We start from the raw sequence: 10,000 nt of genomic DNA, 5'->3' as shown, positions 1-10,000 counted from the left end.
GTGGTCGGAGGAAGGGGGGTGGGGAATGCTCCCCCAAAACCAGGATAGCTTTTATAATTCAGGCATAAGAATATTAGGATAACAAAATATCATGAGAGGATAAAATATCACGAGATGACAAAATGATGACAGGCTGCGATGTCTTCCAAAACTCATATGAATTGTGATATGTTTGACTATTTTTGCAATTATCAATTGTAATCCTTTTGCGATAAAAAAATTGTAAAAATACGATAAATATCTGATTTATGACAAATCTGGAAAGTACAAATTGGACAAATGAACACTTTTTTTTAGCAGTTTGAACTACTGCAAAGATCACTTCCACGTTTTAAATTTTAAAATTTGATTCAGGTTCAGAGATTCTAGAGCTTATCATATTTCAGCTGTCATGCTGATCAACATCCAGATCTTAGTATCCGCACATTATTTGATATTCTGGATGTGTTTGGATGGTGGTTATCTCCATACGGTGTTTGTCTCTGGATGCATCTGGATGGTGTTTGCCTCTGAACGGTGTTTGTCTCCAACGTGTCCAGTCAGCGTTTGTCTCTGGACGTGTCTGGACAGTGTTTGTCTCTGTATCGTGTTTGTCTCCGGACGTGTCCAGATGGTGTTTGTCTCCAGACATGTCCAGATTGTGTTTGTCTCCAGACATGTCGAGATTGTGTTTGTCTCCGGACATGTCCAGATTGTGTTTGTCTCTGGACCTGTCTGGATGGTGTTTGTCTCGTGACATGTCTGGATGGTGTTTATCTCCGTATGGTGTTTCTCTCTGGACATGTCCAGACAGTGTTTGTCTCCGGACATGTTCGGGTAGTGGTTGTCTCTGGATGATGTTTTCAGTGAGGCTCACTTTTTCTATAAGGCTTCTTGGCTTCTGAAACAGCTGTCCAACAAATGCTATTTGTAATATAAACTTTTGCATTGTTGTGTCACCATTATATTTGGTGGTGGTCTTTCATCTTGGCTTATATAAGTTTTTTACTTTCTTTCCTTAAGGTATAAGAGAATCAGAACTACATAGGCATCATGGGGAAGTGTTTGTTTTGCCACTTGGTATGAGACTCACCCTTGAGGCTGGGTTCTGTCCTTTACAATTGTTGCTGAACCGTTAAACAGGATCTACATGAGGAAAATTGTCGATTTGGCTGCACAGTATGCCATCATCGCCAATGGTACCCATTTAGCAAAAGCTCATTGAGGCTTATAATTATACACTTTATCCTCCCTGCAGGAACCCTCGAGGAGCTTGACCCTCAGGTTCCATCACTAGGAAATGAGCAGAAGCGCTCACTTCATGACAAGGCCTCTTTCCCAAGATGACAACAGTGATTCACCTGAACTGCTTGGCAAAGTGCATTTGTTACTAGTGATGGGAATGTTAATGCTAAGAGATGAAAAAATGCCTTTCAACCTCAGCAGGAACTACACCAGCCAATGAACAATCATCTACCTGCAGAGGAGCCGTGTAATTATTGTCTCCAAAAGAGCTGGTCAAACTCTGCTCATCAATGGCAGTTCCTCAGAACTTTTCACAATAGCTTGAGGACACGTGAAATTGATATTCGTGCGCAATCTTTCTTCCTGGTTGGATACTGAAGGCAAGTGAAACCTTTTTAGATGAAGTGGGAATACAATTGCCAGCCTAGAGCTTGCACTATTAAACAGTGATTATCGCCTTGCAGCTGGAACAATGCTTCAGATGACTTTAGCATATGTTATACAGGTGTGTTTCAATGTGTAATTGCTTCCACGCTGGATGTTCGCAAGTCACACCACCATACTTGGTATCAACTGTTTCTGTTCGGTGTAAGACTGATCATAATTCAAAGTTATTGCTTCTAGGAGGTGTCAAGTTGATGGTGTTGAACACGCAGAAAGGTTTATTGGCAACTAAACGTTTGTGTTTTGGTGTGAAAACTGCACCATCTCATTTTCAGGCTTCCATGGACAAGATTTTAAGCCTGGTGTTGGCCTCATGGTTAGGGTGGTGGACTTGGGATCTGAGGATCCTGAGTTCAAATTCCACTCAGCGGTTTAATTAATACCAGGTGTGGTTGACTGCTTGTCATCCTCCCGAGGTCGGCAAAATCAGGGCCAGCTTGCTGGTATCCTGTATTGGAGTGGCGACCCATCCAGGATTGTGCCCAATAGCCAAGAAGACTGCTTCGGCAGCACCAATGCTCTGCACAAAGTATGGTCCCAATGGATGGATGGGTAAGAAGGTGCTTTTGCGAAATAATAGTTACGAGCCACCATGTTTCCAAACAATTGACAACCGACCTGAAATCGTGATTAATTGTATCAAATAAATGCAAAGTAGGTTTGGGTTACACAAAGGTGGGTATCTTCCTTGCTCGCAATGCAAGCCTCTACACAACCACACATGCTGCTATCAGCTCGGGACATGCTTTGATGGAGCGTGAAGCATATTGAGTCAGAATGGCCCTGGAGGCATTTTGTCTTTTATTGCCTGGGTTTTCACTATCTTGTCGGGTGTCCTCGTTTTCAAAAACTGTCAAACTCGTTCATATTGGCACAGGTCTGATGTTGCGAGTAAACGGACTTATCGCAGCACAGGAGTCAAAGAGTGAACTGTTTGTTCGGTGCTTTAAAACTCTCACAAACCCTCATGTTGATTTCCTCACATGTTTGAAATGGAGAATATCCAGGTCTACTATCGAGGTCAAGGTAATGCATCGTTCGCTCCTGAATTGGTGCTTCCTATATGTTGTCTTGTTACTAACCAGTGTGACAATTGTAGTTGCTCCCATTTCAGCTAAAAATCTAAATTGGAAATGCTGTTGCATTCTTCACGTGTTAAGTCATGTTGTTAGCAGCGGTATTTTAGTATTTTTTTTTTTCAATTGACCTACATTTTTGTTGTTGGCTCGCAGGATTGCCTTGAGGTATGCACACTCATTGCTGAGCTGTCGACTCTGGGTTCGATCCCCGACCTGACTATGAACTGTCTGATTGATACTTTGCAGGTAGGGTCTTACATCACAAAGTGCACCATCCTTGGAATAAACGCTAAGCAAGGTGTCCTATCTGCTATAATTTGTTTATGGACGTTAAAGATCCCACGTTATCTATTGCAAAGAGTAGGTGAGTTATTGCCAACATATAGCATTCCATGTTCGGACAAATTACAGATTCCTTAAGCAGATTGGGTGCTGTAATGGTTAAAGTGTCTGCTCTGAGTATGTGAGGTAGGTGGTTCAACCCCCAGTGGGGTCATACCAAAATGGCTGCTTCCTTGGACAATGACGTTTAATAGGACAGAGTATGGACAGACCCCATAGCTTAGTATTGATAGGGAGGAGGAAATTCCTCCTTTGGAAATGCCATGCTGAGAGTAGTACTATTGTTGTGATGTTTTGATGTTGCTGGTACCCAGAGTGCCCTGGGAAGTGACTGCACTTCCTCCAATCTCAGTTTGATTGGCAGTGTGTGTGAATGTGTGTGTGATGCTGCTTGCTTGTATCAATAGGAAATTGTAGGAAATTGACACCTTGCATCCATGGATATTCATTTTTTATACGGTATATTTTTGTTAATGTGAGTGCGATTTGTATCTATGAACACAATCGTGGTTCACCATGTTGAAATTTCCACTTTTTCATTTAAATACTGAAAATTATGTTAAAATCTCCGGTTTAGGGTGTTTTGCACATTATATAGAAAATCTGAGCTCCTCGTTTCCACCTCACTAAACCTGAGTTTTCCAAACTGGATTCACCATGTTTTTTTAAATCATCGTGGAGGATCTCCAAGTCTTACTCACGTTGTTGTTCTTGTGGACTTTTTTGTTTCACAGCCTATAGTTTTCATCGAAACGTCCTGAAACTTGGCATATATATGTAAAAATACCCTGCGCAGAAAGTAACCATGTCCGATTTTGAAAATTCCTCCCAGAAAAAAAAGTTACGACGTCAAAATATCTCCGCTAATGGAAATCGCCTAAAAAATTATCTCCGAAACTAGGCAACCTTTTTGAATTCTGTTTGCAGGAATCGAACAGGACATAAGCAGAGATGAATTACCGCACATACTATACATCACTATGACGTCACATCAATTTTTATGACGTCATTCCTATTTTTTGACATTTTTTTGTTTCACAACCCAGAGTTTTCATCGGATCTCCGTGAAACTTGCCATATATATGCAGAAAGCCCATGTGCAGGCAGTAACCATCTCGGATTTTGGAAATTCTTCCTAGAAAAAAAGTTGACGTCATAATATCGCCGCTAATGGAAATCGCCGATACCATTATTCCGAAACTGGGCAAGCTGTTTGAATTTTGTTTGCGGGAATCAAGCCGGGCATGAGCACATATAATTTATCGCAAACCCGATACATCACAATGACGTCATATTCGTTTTTATGACGTCATCATTAAGAGGACGAGGATCTTAGCTCATTCGAGGTTGTTGTTGTTGTTGTTGTTGTTGTTGTGCCTTTGTGTACGTGTTTTTGTAGTATCCCGTGTAACATTTCATGATAATTTGTTTGTTTGTGCTATTCGTTTCATATTTGTTCATCGCCTGACATGGCCTTTCCTTGGATAGAAAGTGTATCCTCCTTTCTTGTCCTTATCCCAGATATATTCCTGGGTATCTTGTTTCTATCTCCTTAACACTATCCTATTTCCTGATCTCCTCACTTCAAAAATCAAACCAAACAAAACAAACAAAAAAACTATTTTACACTCCATAACGGGTCTCATTTCCACTTGATTTTCCTTCTGCTTCTGGTCTTCCATCCCCTCCCCTATATTCGTCTTCAAAATATAAATGTTTCTTCTTCCTTTAAAAGCATTTAGAATCATTTTTGAAATGCATTTCAACCCTTGTATCTCCTTCAGAAATGCTACATGTGTTTTCCTTCTTCACCATGATAGCCCTTCTTCTTCTTTACAATGATTATTTTTCAGAGCTGTTTGTCAGCTCGGTGCTTGGTCCACCAACCCACATTCTGCACATAGAGCATCGTGTTTCTCTGTTCTTTCAACCAGCGATGTTATTTGCCAACCCATGATCTTTATCTCCATTTGTTAAAGTTTGGAATTTGGAATCAGAATAAGCATCCTCCCCTACCCCACCCCCTCAAAGCTTCATGTCCCCCCTTTATGCATCTCTCCTTACCCCCCACACTCTCAATGCTTCCACCTCACCCCACACACTCAAACCTTCCTCCTGCACACCACACACTCAAACTTTCCCATGTACCCATGACACTCAAACCTTCCCCCTCACCATACCCTCCCCAAAGCCTCACCTTGCCCCTGAAAAGCCCCCCCCCCCAATCGTGCACTCTCCAAACTTCTCCTCCCTCTCTATATCCTGTCCTGCATCCAGATCCAGCACCCTCCAAATGCCTCCTCCCCTTTTATATCAAACTGTGTGAGCCTCAAACATCTGAGGTCTCTGCTCTAACCTGACAGATCTCTCAATCTAGGCTGCTGCCGATAAACCAGATATAATCTGTTTAACAGAATCCTTCCTCCTACAGGTCGTCACTGACGCCTTAGTATCTCTCCCCGGTTATTGTCTCCTCTGATGTAATAGGCCTGAACCATGCCCGAGTGTTGGATTTGCTCTTTACATCACTAACTCAATGTCTCACTGCCCTTGTACAGGTCTTATGCCTCCCAACCTCTCAACCTCTCTGGGTGCTACTTCCCCTCCACTCCCACCTCTTGTTGGGCTGTGTGTTGTACCATCCTCTAAACAGTGATGACTACATCGACATCTCTCTCAGACAACATGGACAAACTTTTATCCACTCATCCCAACTCTCTTTTCCTCATATATGGCAATTTCAATTGTCAACATGCAATTTGGCTGGGTGTTGGTACCTCTATCACCAGCCATGGCACTTTAGTATAAAGGACTTCTGTGACTCCATGGGACTGATTCAATCTGTGAACTTTCCAACCTGGATTTCTCCCAAAGGCAAATCCTCCCATCAGGACTTGGTGATGACTAACTTTCCTACAAATTTCTCCTACTCTTCCTCTGCTGCAATTGGTTCATGTGATCATATGCTTGTGAAAGTCAACATCACTCTGGCTAGTCTCAGAGAGCAACCTCAATGCCGGCAAGTCTGGAAGTTATTCAGGCAGATGGGCAAGGACTGAAAGTAGCCATCTCACTTCAGGACCGGCCTCCCATATCTTTCTTCAGGTCCTCAGAGAATGCAAAAAAGAGTTCCGGCAGGGGCTGCTCACAGTCTATGTTGATCTCTGCAAAGCATTCGATTCAGTGAATCGGGATGCCCTCTGGAGGATTTTCGGTCTTCATGGGGTGCCACCAAGGTTGATTGATCTGATTTCTCAACTATACTCTGGTAGAGAGAGTGCTGTGAGGTGAGGTAGTTCCATCTCTAACTGATTTCCAGTTGTTACTGGAATTTGTCAAGGGTGTGTATTGACCCCCACACTCTTCAGCACTTGCATGGACTTGATTCTGGGGAGGATGTTGGAGAGATCAAGCTGCGGTGCATCACTTGGGAATCTCAAGACATCTGACCTTTAATTTCACAGATGATGCAGTCATCCTTATGGAGATGCTGGATATCCTTGTCAAGGACCTCAAGGTGCAGAATGAGGAATCGGAGCCGCCGTGATTCTGGTTTTCTTGGGTCAAAACTAAGATCCAGGCTTTCAATGACATCTTAGATCTTGTCTGTATCTGTTTGTGATGAGGATGTTGAGGTCACAGAGATATTCACTTACCTTGGCAGTGATATTCATGTTTCCGCATGTTGTGAGCTAGAGGTCAATGGAGTTTGGGTCGAGCTTGGGGAGTCATGGATTCACTGGATCATGGGGTGTGGCGCTGTCGGTACCTATGTACCGACTATGATGAAAGTCGTAGTCTTCAAGTCCTTGTTGCTTCCACTCTTGCTCTATGGATGTGAGACTTGGACTCTGACCAGGGATCTGATACAGAGACTTAAAACTCCTTTGGTACCAGGTCTCTTCTGAGAATCCTTGGCTATCACTGGTTGGACTTTATGTCCAATGAGCAGTTGCTGAGAGAGACACAAATGAGATTTGTTACCAACATAGTCCTTGAGCGTCAGCTGTGGCTGTATGGACATGTGGCTCGATTTCCTGATGCTGATCCTGCTTACCAGATTCTCTCAGAGAGGGATCCTTGTGAGTGGAGAAGGCCGATGGGATGGCCACGTGTGTCGTGGTTGCAGTTGGTTGATCAGCATCTTAAGGAGATGAGGATGGGCCAGGCATCTGCCTGGGGGATGGCCAGATGGAGGCGGAAAGTGGACGCAGCGACGCGCTGCTCGGGCGCATGCTCTCATACCTAACCTGACCTGACCTCCCACACCTTCTCTCCCTGATATTAACTCAGCTTGTGAATTCTTCCACAAAAACCTGCTCTCTCTCTCTCATGCACAGATTAATCCCATCTCATCTTCAGTTATCCTACCCTTCTATCTGCCCATGTTACACGGAAGCCTTTGGTGAGAGTTGCTGTGAAACAAGTTGCCTTCTCTTCCTGGAAAGCAAATCCGACCAAGGGCAATCTCAGTGCATTCCAAAAAGCCCACGAGTGTGTGCCCACTCTCAAGAGAGCCAGAAAACATCTGTCCAAACTCAAGTATGAATTTTCAAACTTGTGTCTCTCCTCTAAAACTTGGCAGGGCCTTGTTATATCTGTCTCGCGTGTATGCTCCCCTTCCATCCCTTCCCTCTCTTTTAAATGTCACCACAGCCGACTCTGCTTGTGAGAAGGCTGAATGCCTCAATTCATTATTTGCTTCCAAATCTCGTGTGCCCCAACCCTCACTTTCGGTACCAATCCTTTCCCGTTGCACCCAACTGCTCCTGGACTCTGTCTTTTCCACCTGATAAGGTGTAAAAGCTTATTTCAAGCCTTGACGCTGATTCTGACTCTGCTACCGGACCGGTGACTTTAATGTTGTTCCATTGTTATTTAATTTTAACATTGTGTATAAATGCATCAAGAACAAGATAATTAATTTAAGATCATTTATGAACACAATTATGCGACTTGCAATCACTTGAGAGTGGCAATTCCACAGAATTTCCACAAGACATATCTCGTGAGATAATGAATGTGGACCTGGAAGTAGTTTTGGATAATATATGCCGTCACGAAACATATCTTGCTGCGACCAAGACTGAGAATGTGATGGAGTAGTTGGAAAGTGGGAAAGCATGTTTTTGTTTATTTGTATGAAGCCTGTGGCTACTTAACTGCATCATTTTCTGGGGGCATGGCTGTGCCGCTGATGCAATGCCCCTGTTTCCATGACGCTATTGCTCTTTTGCTGACCTCATAAGGATTACAGGCCGAGTCAACCCACCTGGTGTTAATTCAACGTCTGGTAGGTGCTTGAACTCAAGACCCGAAGATCTTAAGCCAGCCACCTTATCCATTAAGCCAACACTGGGCTTGGAAAGCAGGTTATGAAGAGGTAGGAGGAGATGAGGTTTATAATGGTAATATTAAGTTGGATTGGGGAGGGGAAAAAAGTTAACGATTCCACCATCTTAATGAGATAATGAAAAATATAATATGAAATGACGAAAGAATGCCCTCTTGCTTTGAAGAAGGGGAAGAAATGGGGAGTGGACGATGGAGAGTTGGTGGGGGGGAGGGGGGTAGAGAGGAAACAGAGAGTTGGGAGAGGTGGGTTGAGAATATTGGGGGGGGGGAGGTTCAGGATTTGTGGTCGGTGGAGGGTTGAGGATTTGGGGTTGGGAGAGGGTTTGAAGACAGAGTGTGGATCAGATTGAAGCCTTGTGGTTTGGCGGGGGGGGGGAGTTGAGGACTTGGTTTGGGTTTATAAACATTAACGTGTTTACTCCGCTGAAACAAGCTTTTTCCGGACGTTTATATTTCAAATAATTTAATCACTGTTGCTTTCAGCCCGGTTTTACCCCATTAAAAAAAAATCTGAGTTCACCTGTAACATTCCCATCTCAACTCCTGGCTCATAATGCAGGGAAAACAGGTTCAAATACTACATACCAAATGTGTTTGTCCATGTCTACGAATGTCCCTGTGAGTCATACTAATGTATTTGTCCTACTTGTGATTTAAGTGCAAGCTCTTCCATGAAAACGTTTTCTGCCTCAAGCTGTCTTTACCACTGCTCCATGAATATTTCTACTGGCCTTTCTCTCTCCTCATCAACGATTTTCGTGTCACTAATGAAGATTCAAATCTGGAACTTGGTTCATAATTGAGGACGATGCAAACTTTTACAAATCCACGTATTTACTGCACTCTTTTCCCTCATGGGTGGTGTTAATTGCGATACTGGGATGTGGGAAGCTTTTTTATTGCCTCAATGAAATGTCTGAGATTATCTTAAAATAAGATGTCAGAATGATAATTTTAATTGCTATTTATTGTCCAACCGATATTCCTCGATCTACATGTCTACGTGGGCAACATTATGATTGCGTTTGACATTATGGTCTTCCACACGTATCTCAGAGGCAGACAGTGCCCACTACCGGTGGCATGAGAACCAATCTGACCTTTCCACTGATTCCTGTGGGATGTTATTCTCCTCGGATAATACATAAATGAATGTCATGCTTTCCAAACAAAAATTACACCATTTAAGATAACGCATTATTATTCTTGAATTTCCCCTCTTGTGATGAGGTCATTTGGGTCAGGCAGCGGAGAGAGGAACTAAAAATTAGTATTAATCGGAATCGCAAGATATATCTGGCAGGGAAGCAGATGTGAGTATCTGGTTGGAACGGTGACTGAGGTTGTTAATTCGAAGGCAGAGGTGTGGAGGAGGAAACAGGTGGGTGAACGTGCTTGGAGGAAAGTGGAGGGACTCAATGCAGGCAGAAAAATGTCAAGGAAATTGAAAATGAAAGTTCTGGGGTTTTGTGTAACACCAGTCTATCTTTGTGGTCGAGAGACGGTGGTACTGACAAAGAAGCAATACCAGACTGCAAGTCTGTGAGAACAACGGG

The sequence above is a fragment of the Eptatretus burgeri genome, chromosome 6 (genome assembly GCF_056783735.1).
Source record: "Eptatretus burgeri isolate ZD-2024b chromosome 6, Ebu_testis_v1, whole genome shotgun sequence".
Classification (NCBI taxonomy): Eukaryota; Metazoa; Chordata; class Myxini; order Myxiniformes; family Myxinidae; genus Eptatretus; species Eptatretus burgeri.
Note: the sequence above shows the minus strand (reverse complement) of the source record.